We start from the raw sequence: 9,961 nt of genomic DNA on the forward strand, positions 1-9,961 counted from the left end.
AAGCAGAACTATAAATGTAACACAGCCCGAAAAAACAAAGGATAGCCAACAGCCTAAGGAAGCTATTGTCACAGAACCAAGTGACAAAACTGGTCCAATTACAGATGAGGTCACAGTTGAAGAAATCACTGAACCATTGCCTTCAAAACAACAGCCTATAGCTACATCACCCTTGCAGCCCAATCCAAGCAACACTTCTCAAGAAATGAGTAAGAAGGACAGGCCTCCAGATCAAGATAAAAATCAAGAAGAAAACCTAGTGAACAAGGAAAAGGCTACCTCTCACAACCCCAAGATCCAACCTGAAAGACCCTTTGACTTGGAAGCTGAAATTGGCAAACTGAAGGTAGCCGTTCCTCTTTCAGAACTAGCCAAGCATGACATTTATAGACAACAAATCAAGAAGTCCCTTCAGCTAACTCGTAATAAAGATAATGTAAATGTGTTAGATGACACCCCAGAATTGCTTTTCGGTGCAGAAGTTGATGGAAAAACAGCCGTTGCAGGTATCTTACCTTTTTATGTCAGTTTACATGTTCATGATAAGATACTACACAATGCAATGTTTGATTCAGGTGCCTCTCACAACTTGATGCCTAAATCAGTCATGGAAAGACTGAACCTAGATATTACAAGACCATATAAGGACCTATTCTCCTTTGACTCCAGCCAAGTCAAGTGCTTAGGCCTGATAAAAGACCTATGTGTGTCCCTTGTTCAGTACCCAAATAAAACAATCCTAATGGATGTTGTAGTTGCTGATATCCCACCCAAATATGGAATGCTGTTATCAAGATCATGGGGGGCTAAACTCCAAGGTTCCCTGCAGTTAGACATGTCATACGCCACCATCTCTGTTTTTGGGCAACCAAAAAGACTATACAGAGAAACACTAATGAAATACATGGTCAGCAGTGAAGAAAAGCCTCAAAACTTTCCCATATATGCTGTCCATTCAGACATAGACTCATACATTCTCTTCAATGATAATACAGGTCTCTCAAATAATGATGTTGAAACCAAGACATCCAAACAAGAGCAGGGCACCAATGAATATAATGCTACCCCAGAAACAACAGTTAAACAATCACTAAACACAGCTGCGGCTCTAGTAATCAAGCACATTCAATTAAGTGATGAGACTGTCCTAGAAAACACACCAGATGACAAACCAGGACTTCAACTTACAATTCCAGCTCATGAAGAGGTCATGAAGTCTCCCCTAGAACAAGATATCCTATGGTTCCTTGAATTTGATGGGTCAGTCAACAAATTAGGGGCAGGGGCTGGAGTTTGGATACATAATAAACAAGACAGTCATGCAGAAGGCCGAGCCTATAGACTGAATTTCAAGTGTACTAATAACATGGCAGAATATGAAGCTCTCTTACTAGGTCTCAAACTAGTAAAATCCTTACAAGCCATAAAAGTGTCAATTCTAGGAGACTCAGACCTAGTTATCCAACAAGTAAAGGGAAATTTCGTTACTAATGACAAAAGACTGAGATCTTATAGATCTGCTGCTGCTGAACTATTACAGTCCTTCACTGAATTTCAGATTACCAAGATTCCCAGAACCCATAATCTTCATGCTCACAGTTTGGCCACATTTGCAAGTACCTGCAAGCTGCCTTTTGAGCCCCATCATTGCTTTACAGCTGAGGTAAAACACAGACCTTCTGTCCCAAACAATGTCAAAGACTGGCAAGTATTTGAAGATGATGCACAAATAAACAATTTCTTGACCTTGCAACAAGAATTTGCAGGATTAAATATTGACACTGAGAGATCAAGTCAATCACAAATACAGTTTGAATAGAATAACCATCCAATATCACCCAGAACAGCAAAACAAATGTTACATCCAACCATTTTCAACAAGGAAAACATACAACAAATTCAACAGACCAATTATGAAGAAATGCCTGTTACAGAGGCTGAAATCATAGAGTTGAAAGACAATTTTCTTCCAACAGGCCTAACTCCATTAGAGGACATCTTTGATTCAAATGATATCCCTAGAAAGCCAAAAATGCAGCCCTTAAATGCAGCCATTGAAGAATGCAACATTGGCACTATTGATAAGCCCAAAATAATAAAGTTGTCTGCATCTTTGCCTCTTGATCAAAAACCCAAATACATTGACCTTTTCAAAGAGTTTCAGGATGTCTTTGCATGGGGTTATGAGGATCTAAAGTCCCATGATACCTCTGTTATCCAGCATACTATCCCTCTCAAGCCTAATCAAAAGCCATTCAAGAAAAAATTGAGAAGGATCAATCCCATGCTCCTCCCTTCAATTGAAAAGGAACTGCAAAAGATGTTCAAAGCTGGCATCATAGCACCAATCAGGTTTTCTGATTGGATTTCAAATTTGGTGCCCACAAGAAAGAAAATTGGTGAAATAAGGCTTTGTGTGGATCTTAGGAACTTGAATCAAGTATCCCTCAAAGATAACTATCCCTTACCTAAGATGGATCACATTCTCCAAAGAGTTGTAGGAGCCTCAAGGATCTCACTACTTGATGGGTTCTCAGGCTTTAATCAAATCCTGGTACACCCTGGTGATCAAGACAAAACTGCATTTACAACCCCATGGAGAACTTTCAAATATGTAAAGATGCCTTTTGGATTGAAAAATGCAGGGGCGACATTTCAAAGAGCAATGGATATTGCTTTTGCCAAGGAGATTCATGACTTTCTAGTCATTTACTTAGATGACCTCACACCTTTCTCAAAATCTGACCCTGAACATCTGAAACATCTAAGGCAAATATTCACAACTTGTAGGAAATATGGAATTTCCTTAAATCCCAAGAAATCCATGTTTGGTTTGGAAGAAGGTAAGCTGTTAGGACACATCATTTCAAAAGATGGCATAAGAATTGACCCAGATAGAATACAAGCTATCTTACAAATGCCCCACCCAAGAAATATCAAAGAATTGCAAGCATTCTTGGGAAAGATCAACTTCTTGAGAAGGTTTATCCCAAACTTAGCAGAACTGATCAGATTACTAAATAACATGCTAAGGAAGGATTCTAAAGTGAAATGGACGGTGGAAGCAAATCAAGCCTTTGAAGGAATAAAATTGGCCCTTACCCAAACCCCAGTCCTAACAAATCCTCAATTTGATAGAGAATTCATCATTTTCTCTTTTGCCTCCCAGCATACTATTGCTGCTGTCTTATTACAGAAAGATGACCAAGGAAATGAGAAGCCCATTGCTTTCTTTAGTAGAGCTCTTAGAGATGCACCTCTGAAATATCAGATCATGGAGAAGCAAGCTTATGCTTTGGTCAAGGCCATTAAAGACTTTAGGATTTACATCCTTTATTCTCATGTTATAGCTTATGTGCCAAGTCCCATTGTTAAAGACATTCTCACTCAAGAAAATTTAGAGGGCAGAAGAGGAAAGTGGATTGCCAACATTTTGGAATTTGATATTGAGATAAAACCTACAAAACTAATAAAAGGGCAAGGTTTGGCCAAACTAATGATAGAAGCAAACTTCCAAGCCTTAGACATAAACCAGCTGGACAATGAACCGGAGCTGGCGACTCCAAAGATCAATGTAGCCTTTGAACAATCCCCTTGGTACTCTGATATATGTTATGTATTACAAAACCTGTGTGCTCCCCCAGGATTGTCCAGAACTAAATGTAGATTCTTAAAAATGAAAGCCTCAATATTTTGTGTTATGGATGGCAATTTGCTTTGGAAAAACCATGAAGGTATACTGTTAAACTGCCTGATTGAAAATGAAGCTAATAATATCACCAAAGAATTTCATGCACGTGACTGTGGTGGACACTTGTATTGGAAGTCCACTGTGGATAAGATTTTGAGGGCTGGTTATTATTGGCCCACTGTTTTCTCTGATGTCAAGAAATTTACCACCTCTTGTCATAAATGTCAAGTGTTTGAGGGAAAGAGAAAGTTACTGCCACTTCCTTTGAGGCCTATAGCAACAGAGAGACCTTTTCAACAATGGGGCTTGGATTTCATTGGGGAAATTCACCCTTCATCTTCAGGCCAACATAGATGGATTCTAACAGCTACAGACTACTTTACTAAGTGGATTGAAGCTGTTCCATGCAGACAAGCAAATGATTCCACAATCATTCAGTTCCTTGAGACTAATATTCTCTCTAGATTTGGTTGTCCTGATAAGATAATAACAGACAATGCTGCTGCTTTCAGATCTAAGAAGATGGTGAATTTCTGCCACAAATTTCACATAACCTTGGGCCATTCTACTGCATATTATCCCCAAGGAAATGGCCTTGCTGAATCATCAAATAAAAGCCTTGTAAACATCATAAAGAAGGTGCTGGAAGAAAATAAGAAGAATTGGCATAAGAAGCTGGTCAATGCCTTATGGGCAGATAGACTAACAACCAAGAGATCAATTGGGGTCAGCCCATATGAGTTAGTCTATGGATTAGAAGCCAAATTCCCCTCATCACTAGGGGTTCCAGTTATGAAACTGCTTCAAGAAAGTCAAGCTGAGCCCAATGATATGCAAAGAAGGATCAATCAAATAATATGTTTGCAGCAAACTAGAGACCAGGTTTTCAGCAGAGTTCAAGTTTTACAAGAAAAATTAAAGAAAGCTTTCGATAGAAGGACCAAGGCAGAAGATTTCAACATTGGTGACAAAGTCCTCAAGTGGGATTCAATAAGGGAAGATAAAGGAAAACATGGAAAATTTGATTCCCTTTGGAGAGGACCATTTGCTGTCCAAGCAGTACAACGAAACAATACTTATTTCCTTAAAAGTCTTAATGAAACTGATTTGGATGAAGGTCCTGTGAATGGCAGGATGCTGAAGCACTATTTTGACTACTACCCATAAGTGCAGCCTGAGTTTCCCTTGTACATATTCAAGTGTACATATTACTTTCTGTTAAAATGTAAAAATGCTATTTCTCAAGTTTTATTAACTGTCAGCGAAAGGAAAATAGGTTCAGAGATCTACCAAGATGGGAAGAGCACAATTTTGGCATTTCAAAGCAGCATACTTCAAGTTTTGGTAAAAGCAGTCAAGGGCCAAGGCATTCTGACCTGCTGTTCTTGGTCTTTCAAATGGAAAAACCATCCCCATGTGGAGCCACTGTTAGCTACCTATACCAATAGGTTTCATATTTCATGATTGGCAAAGAAAGTTCCAAATATGCTCTGCTTTGATGATGCAAAGATCCCATATTTCCAAGAGAAGACAAGGTGTGTATATAGCTTGATGTGGACTCAATTTTGATGGATGGTCCAACAGCCTAATCTGGATCATGCCATGTTTTAAATTTTCAGTTGTAGAATAGAGAAAGAAGTCTTTCCAAACTGTTTAATCTTGGCAGACAAGTAGCTTAGGTAGAGAAGTAAGGTTCCCAACTACTTAATCTGGGACCTTAGAAGCAATAAGGGTAGCATTAGATAGAAAATCAAAAGGAAAAAGCCAAAGAAAAGAAAAGGCAAATAAGGGTCTGCAAGTCTAAGTGCACCCTCCAAGAAGAAACAAAAAATGCTAGGCAAGTAGATGGGTAGGCAGATGGGGTTGCAGAAATGTCATTCCTTACAATTGAATGTGTGCTAACCTATTCACAAAGCAAAATCAATGGATTGAGAAGGTCTTCTTCTCCATCAGGTTGTAGCAAAGCAAAGGAGCATGTCTAACCTCCCATTTTCCCCTTTCCCATTCATCACTAACATCCCTTCATCAGTTGAGATTCATGGAAGGATTTGTGGTTTTATGGTGGTTCTTAATCCTTTAAAAGCCACATTTCTTGTCTAAAATTCTTTTCATTTTGATCTACTCCCTAAACTAAGTGATTTTCAAATAAACTTACTGATATCACTCCTCATTCACCTTTTTCCATCCATATTAACCCGTAACTTCTATTATCTAAATCCCCAATGTTACCCTTTCCCTACTATTATAACACTATGGTGTATAAACCCCAAGCATTGTATAAATATCCCTCCCCTTGGCATTATAGCCATATGTTCTCTGTCAAGGATTAAATTGACATTTGGTCAACTTAACAGCCCTAACCCTTACCCCCCTTCCCCCTTCTGAATCCATTTGACCCATTAAACCCTTCATTGGCTATGAAACCTTGTGGAAAAACCCCTTTTACCCATAACCCGCTTCATTTGCAAAAAGCACACAAAAACCCACTTTTTCCGACTTATCCAAAGTATGGGCGCAAAATATATTTTCATTTCAAAAAGACAATGAAAACTATATAACTCCTCCGAAACCCAAAGTCCCGCCGGGCGCGATTTTCAAAGAAAATAATATTTTATTACCCCACCCGCTGCCGTATCATCCGCACATTTCAGCGATCCGTCAACCGTCGGATCGAGCACCTTTGATCGGACGGTCTGTATGCATATCGGGTTGGGCCCGACGTCCGAAGAATAGCACCTGAGAAACTGTCAGAGGGTGACGTCAGGCCTCTGCCACAAGTCGCCCTCACAATTTCTCGGGTCGCCCTCTGACAAAACCGCGACCGTATCTAAGGCGGTCCGAGAAAAACCATTACCGCTTCTGGTTTACCGCCGATCCTGCTATGCCTACGACATCACCACGTCAGGCCCACGTCAGTGCTACCTCGCCGCCGCGTCAGCACCTTTGTCCGCCACTGCTCTGATCTGTTTGCCACCTCACCATCCCCGTGGACCACTCACAGCTTGCCACATCACCCGGTGATGTCATGCTGTCGTCATCCGACCTTGACCCCACCTGATGACGTCATGCTGACGTCATCCAAAAAACGCGCCAATATTCCAAAAATCCATATTTTAGCCAAAAAATTGCGTTTTTCCCACTTTTTGCGAAAGCAACTATTGTTCTCCTTGCATGCATTTCACGACCAAACCAGCGCCAACCTGCAGAACTCGACTCAGAAACCGTGGGCGCATCCGTCATACCTGCATTTGCAACTGTTACCGGCAATTCACAAGGTATTTCTCAAAATCATTCCCCGCACCTGGTTTTATCCATATTTGTACAAGAAAACTGGCTTAAGAGAGTGTAAAGCACTGAATTCACCAGCAAACATCCAGTGACCTGTATCCATTTCCAACTGGCGGGGCAAGAAACCTTCTGCAGAGCCTGCATTTAGCAAAATTTACATAAATTCACAGGTAGTTCGCGCAGTCGTGAACTAAAAACCTCAACTGCATAAATTCACCGTAGAAACACTCTTGTCAATCCTGGTACTAGTTTCATTAGTCCTCTGAGCAGTATTTCAATTGCTGCTTTCACAATTCACCCTCTGTTCCTTACAACTCACATCTCCATTGCAAAGAAACCCCTCTTTGTTGCTCTGCTCATTCAAACCAGTTCACATACAAGTCAGAAGCCTTATTAGCCATGGAAACACCAATAGCCCTGAATATTCAACCTCTGAATGCCCCTCAAAGGGAGTTAGAATGGAAAGCCCTGGGAGATGTAGATTATCAGATGATAGACTAGTTCCCAATGGGTTCTAAGTTTAATATTCATATGCTAAATGAATTGAAAGCCCAACACCTTAGTGGAGCTGATATTTTAGGGATTTGGGACTCAAATTTGCCCATTTACAACCTCCCTCAAGTCAATGCCCTTCCAGACCTGATCCATAGATGCCAGGAGTGCTATGATCCATGCGAGAGAGCTATTCTCAGTCCTACAGGCTCAATCTTGTTCCATATCACGCCAGAAACCATAAATGAGATGTTGCATTTCCACACTGCAAGGCCATTGACCCCTCTCTCCATGTTGGATTTAGTAAAGAAGGGAAGTAATTTGTCAAGTGCCCAGATCATCAAAATTAATCAGTTATTCATACAGCCAAGCTCTGAAACTACGAGAACTCCTCCTATTGGATATCAGTACCTGAATGACTTGGGCAGAATGCTGGTGGATTTGATCAGCTACGTCCTGGGGTACAGGGGAATTGAGGATGTTGATGACACCATAATGGCAATGCTGTTCATATTTTCTCCTGGGAAGCCTCCTGCTGTACACTATGACTATGCCACATATATTGCAGAAAAGATTCATGAACAGCTAATGAATCTACAAAGGGAAAGGGTGTTCAGATACACCTCATACATCTACCATCTGTTCTTATTTTATCAACCAGACAGTTTCCCCATTCCCCTCAAGAAACTTAATGCCCAGGGGAATCCAAGGTCAGTTGTGTTTTGGACTTCAGTTTTTCATGATACTTCTAAATCACCATACACATACTGTGAATTCATAGACCTGTTCATTCACCCAGCTATGACATTGCTGTATGGTGTCCCTCCTCCAAGGTTGACTGATGACATGCAAAGAGTTCTCCATCTCTCCAAGGTCTACAGCATTGGTGATTGGTATTTTTACCAACACCACACAGTAATCAGAATATATGGCTGTGAGTTGAACCCTTATAGGCTGCCAAGATATGTCCCTATGAGACTTTTTGCCTTAGAATACTTCAGGCAGTTTGGAAATGCCGACTGCTTCCATTTCCAAAGTAAGAACAAGAAGGTGCAGCTGAAGGTAAGGAACCAGCTAGGTCCTTTTCTATACAACAAAAGAGAGGAGGGATGGAAGGAGGCAGATATGATCCTAGAGGGCCTCAAATTGCAAACCAGTTTCAAATGGACACCTTATGACCCTAATCATTTTATTTCCCTCAGGAGGATAAAATACAAATTGGGTAACTATGCACATGTAAGGCTGCCTCATGTTGAAAAGTATGCCAATTCTTTGAGCTGGAAAGAGGGCACTCTAGAAGAGCCAATTACTAGAGAGCAAATGCTAGAAAGAGAGGCTAGGAATATTCAAAAAGAGGCTAACTTGGAAACTTGTGGACAGGTTTCCTTCTCATATCAAAGGCAACTTGGAGCAGTTGCCTCATCTTCAACAGCACATCAGCAAGCTGCCATGGACACTCAACAGATATCCAGCAAAGGCAAACAAAAACAGGTGGAACAGGAACAGCCACCTCCCATGACTGAAGAGCAAACAGAAAAACAGGTGGAACAGCAAGAAGAAGTGCAGCAGCAGGAAGTGCATCAACAACAACAACACCAACAACAAGAAGAACAAAGACAGGAGCAGCCTGTGCAGCAAAAGCAAATAGTGGAAGCCCCAAAATCCACTGAGCAACAGCCACAACAAACTGTGCCTCCTAGGCAGGAAACAACAGCTGAAGCCTCAATCCTCCAAACCCCACAAAAGGAGGATATAAGCAGAAAGAGGGACAGAGAGACTCCCCTAACCACATCAATAAGTCATGGGGAGAAAAGGCACAGAATGAATCCCCTTTCAGAGGAAGAAATGCCTATAGGGCAATCATTGGGCATGGGCCCACCAAGTATGGAGGCCTCAGCAAGTTCCTTCCAGCAGGAACAAGAGAGGATAGTGGGAGGAGAAGTCAGCTCCTCAAGCCAGCAGAGAGAAGGTGAACTGAGCATCAAACAGCAGTTCATTGACATAAAGAGGAGGAATGAGCCAATAAAGATACAACTATATAATCATTTGTTGAAAATGGCTCCCACTAACCAGCAAAGACTGATGTCTGCATATGATGTTAGTGAAGGCAAAACGATCATGAGTCACTTCATGCCAACTACATTACAACCACAATCCCCTTCAGACTACTTGAGGACCAATCTTGAGGTCCTTGCTTGGGACATCCACCCAATGGACAAAATCAAGTTGCATAAGCAAACAGGTGAGATGGTGTATGCCTCCTTGGCAGACAAGACATTGGACAATTATAGGCTAGAAAATAGCCTTAATAATACAGCTGCCCAACTTGAGTTGGAGAGAGCATCCTCTCAAGCAAAGGAAAACAGGATCAGGTCCTTAGAAGATATAATCATAGAGATTGGGCATGATCCCAAGGACATCAAGGGCATACAAGAAATATTGATATTGAGGGATGTAGACATGGCAGCTTTGAGGAGAAAGATCAAAATC

Source organism: Pinus tabuliformis, chromosome 8 (assembly GCF_031772625.1).
Source record: "Pinus tabuliformis cultivar Carrire ecotype Pingquan chromosome 8, CPIR1, whole genome shotgun sequence".
NCBI classification, from domain to species: domain Eukaryota; kingdom Viridiplantae; phylum Streptophyta; class Pinopsida; order Pinales; family Pinaceae; genus Pinus; species Pinus tabuliformis.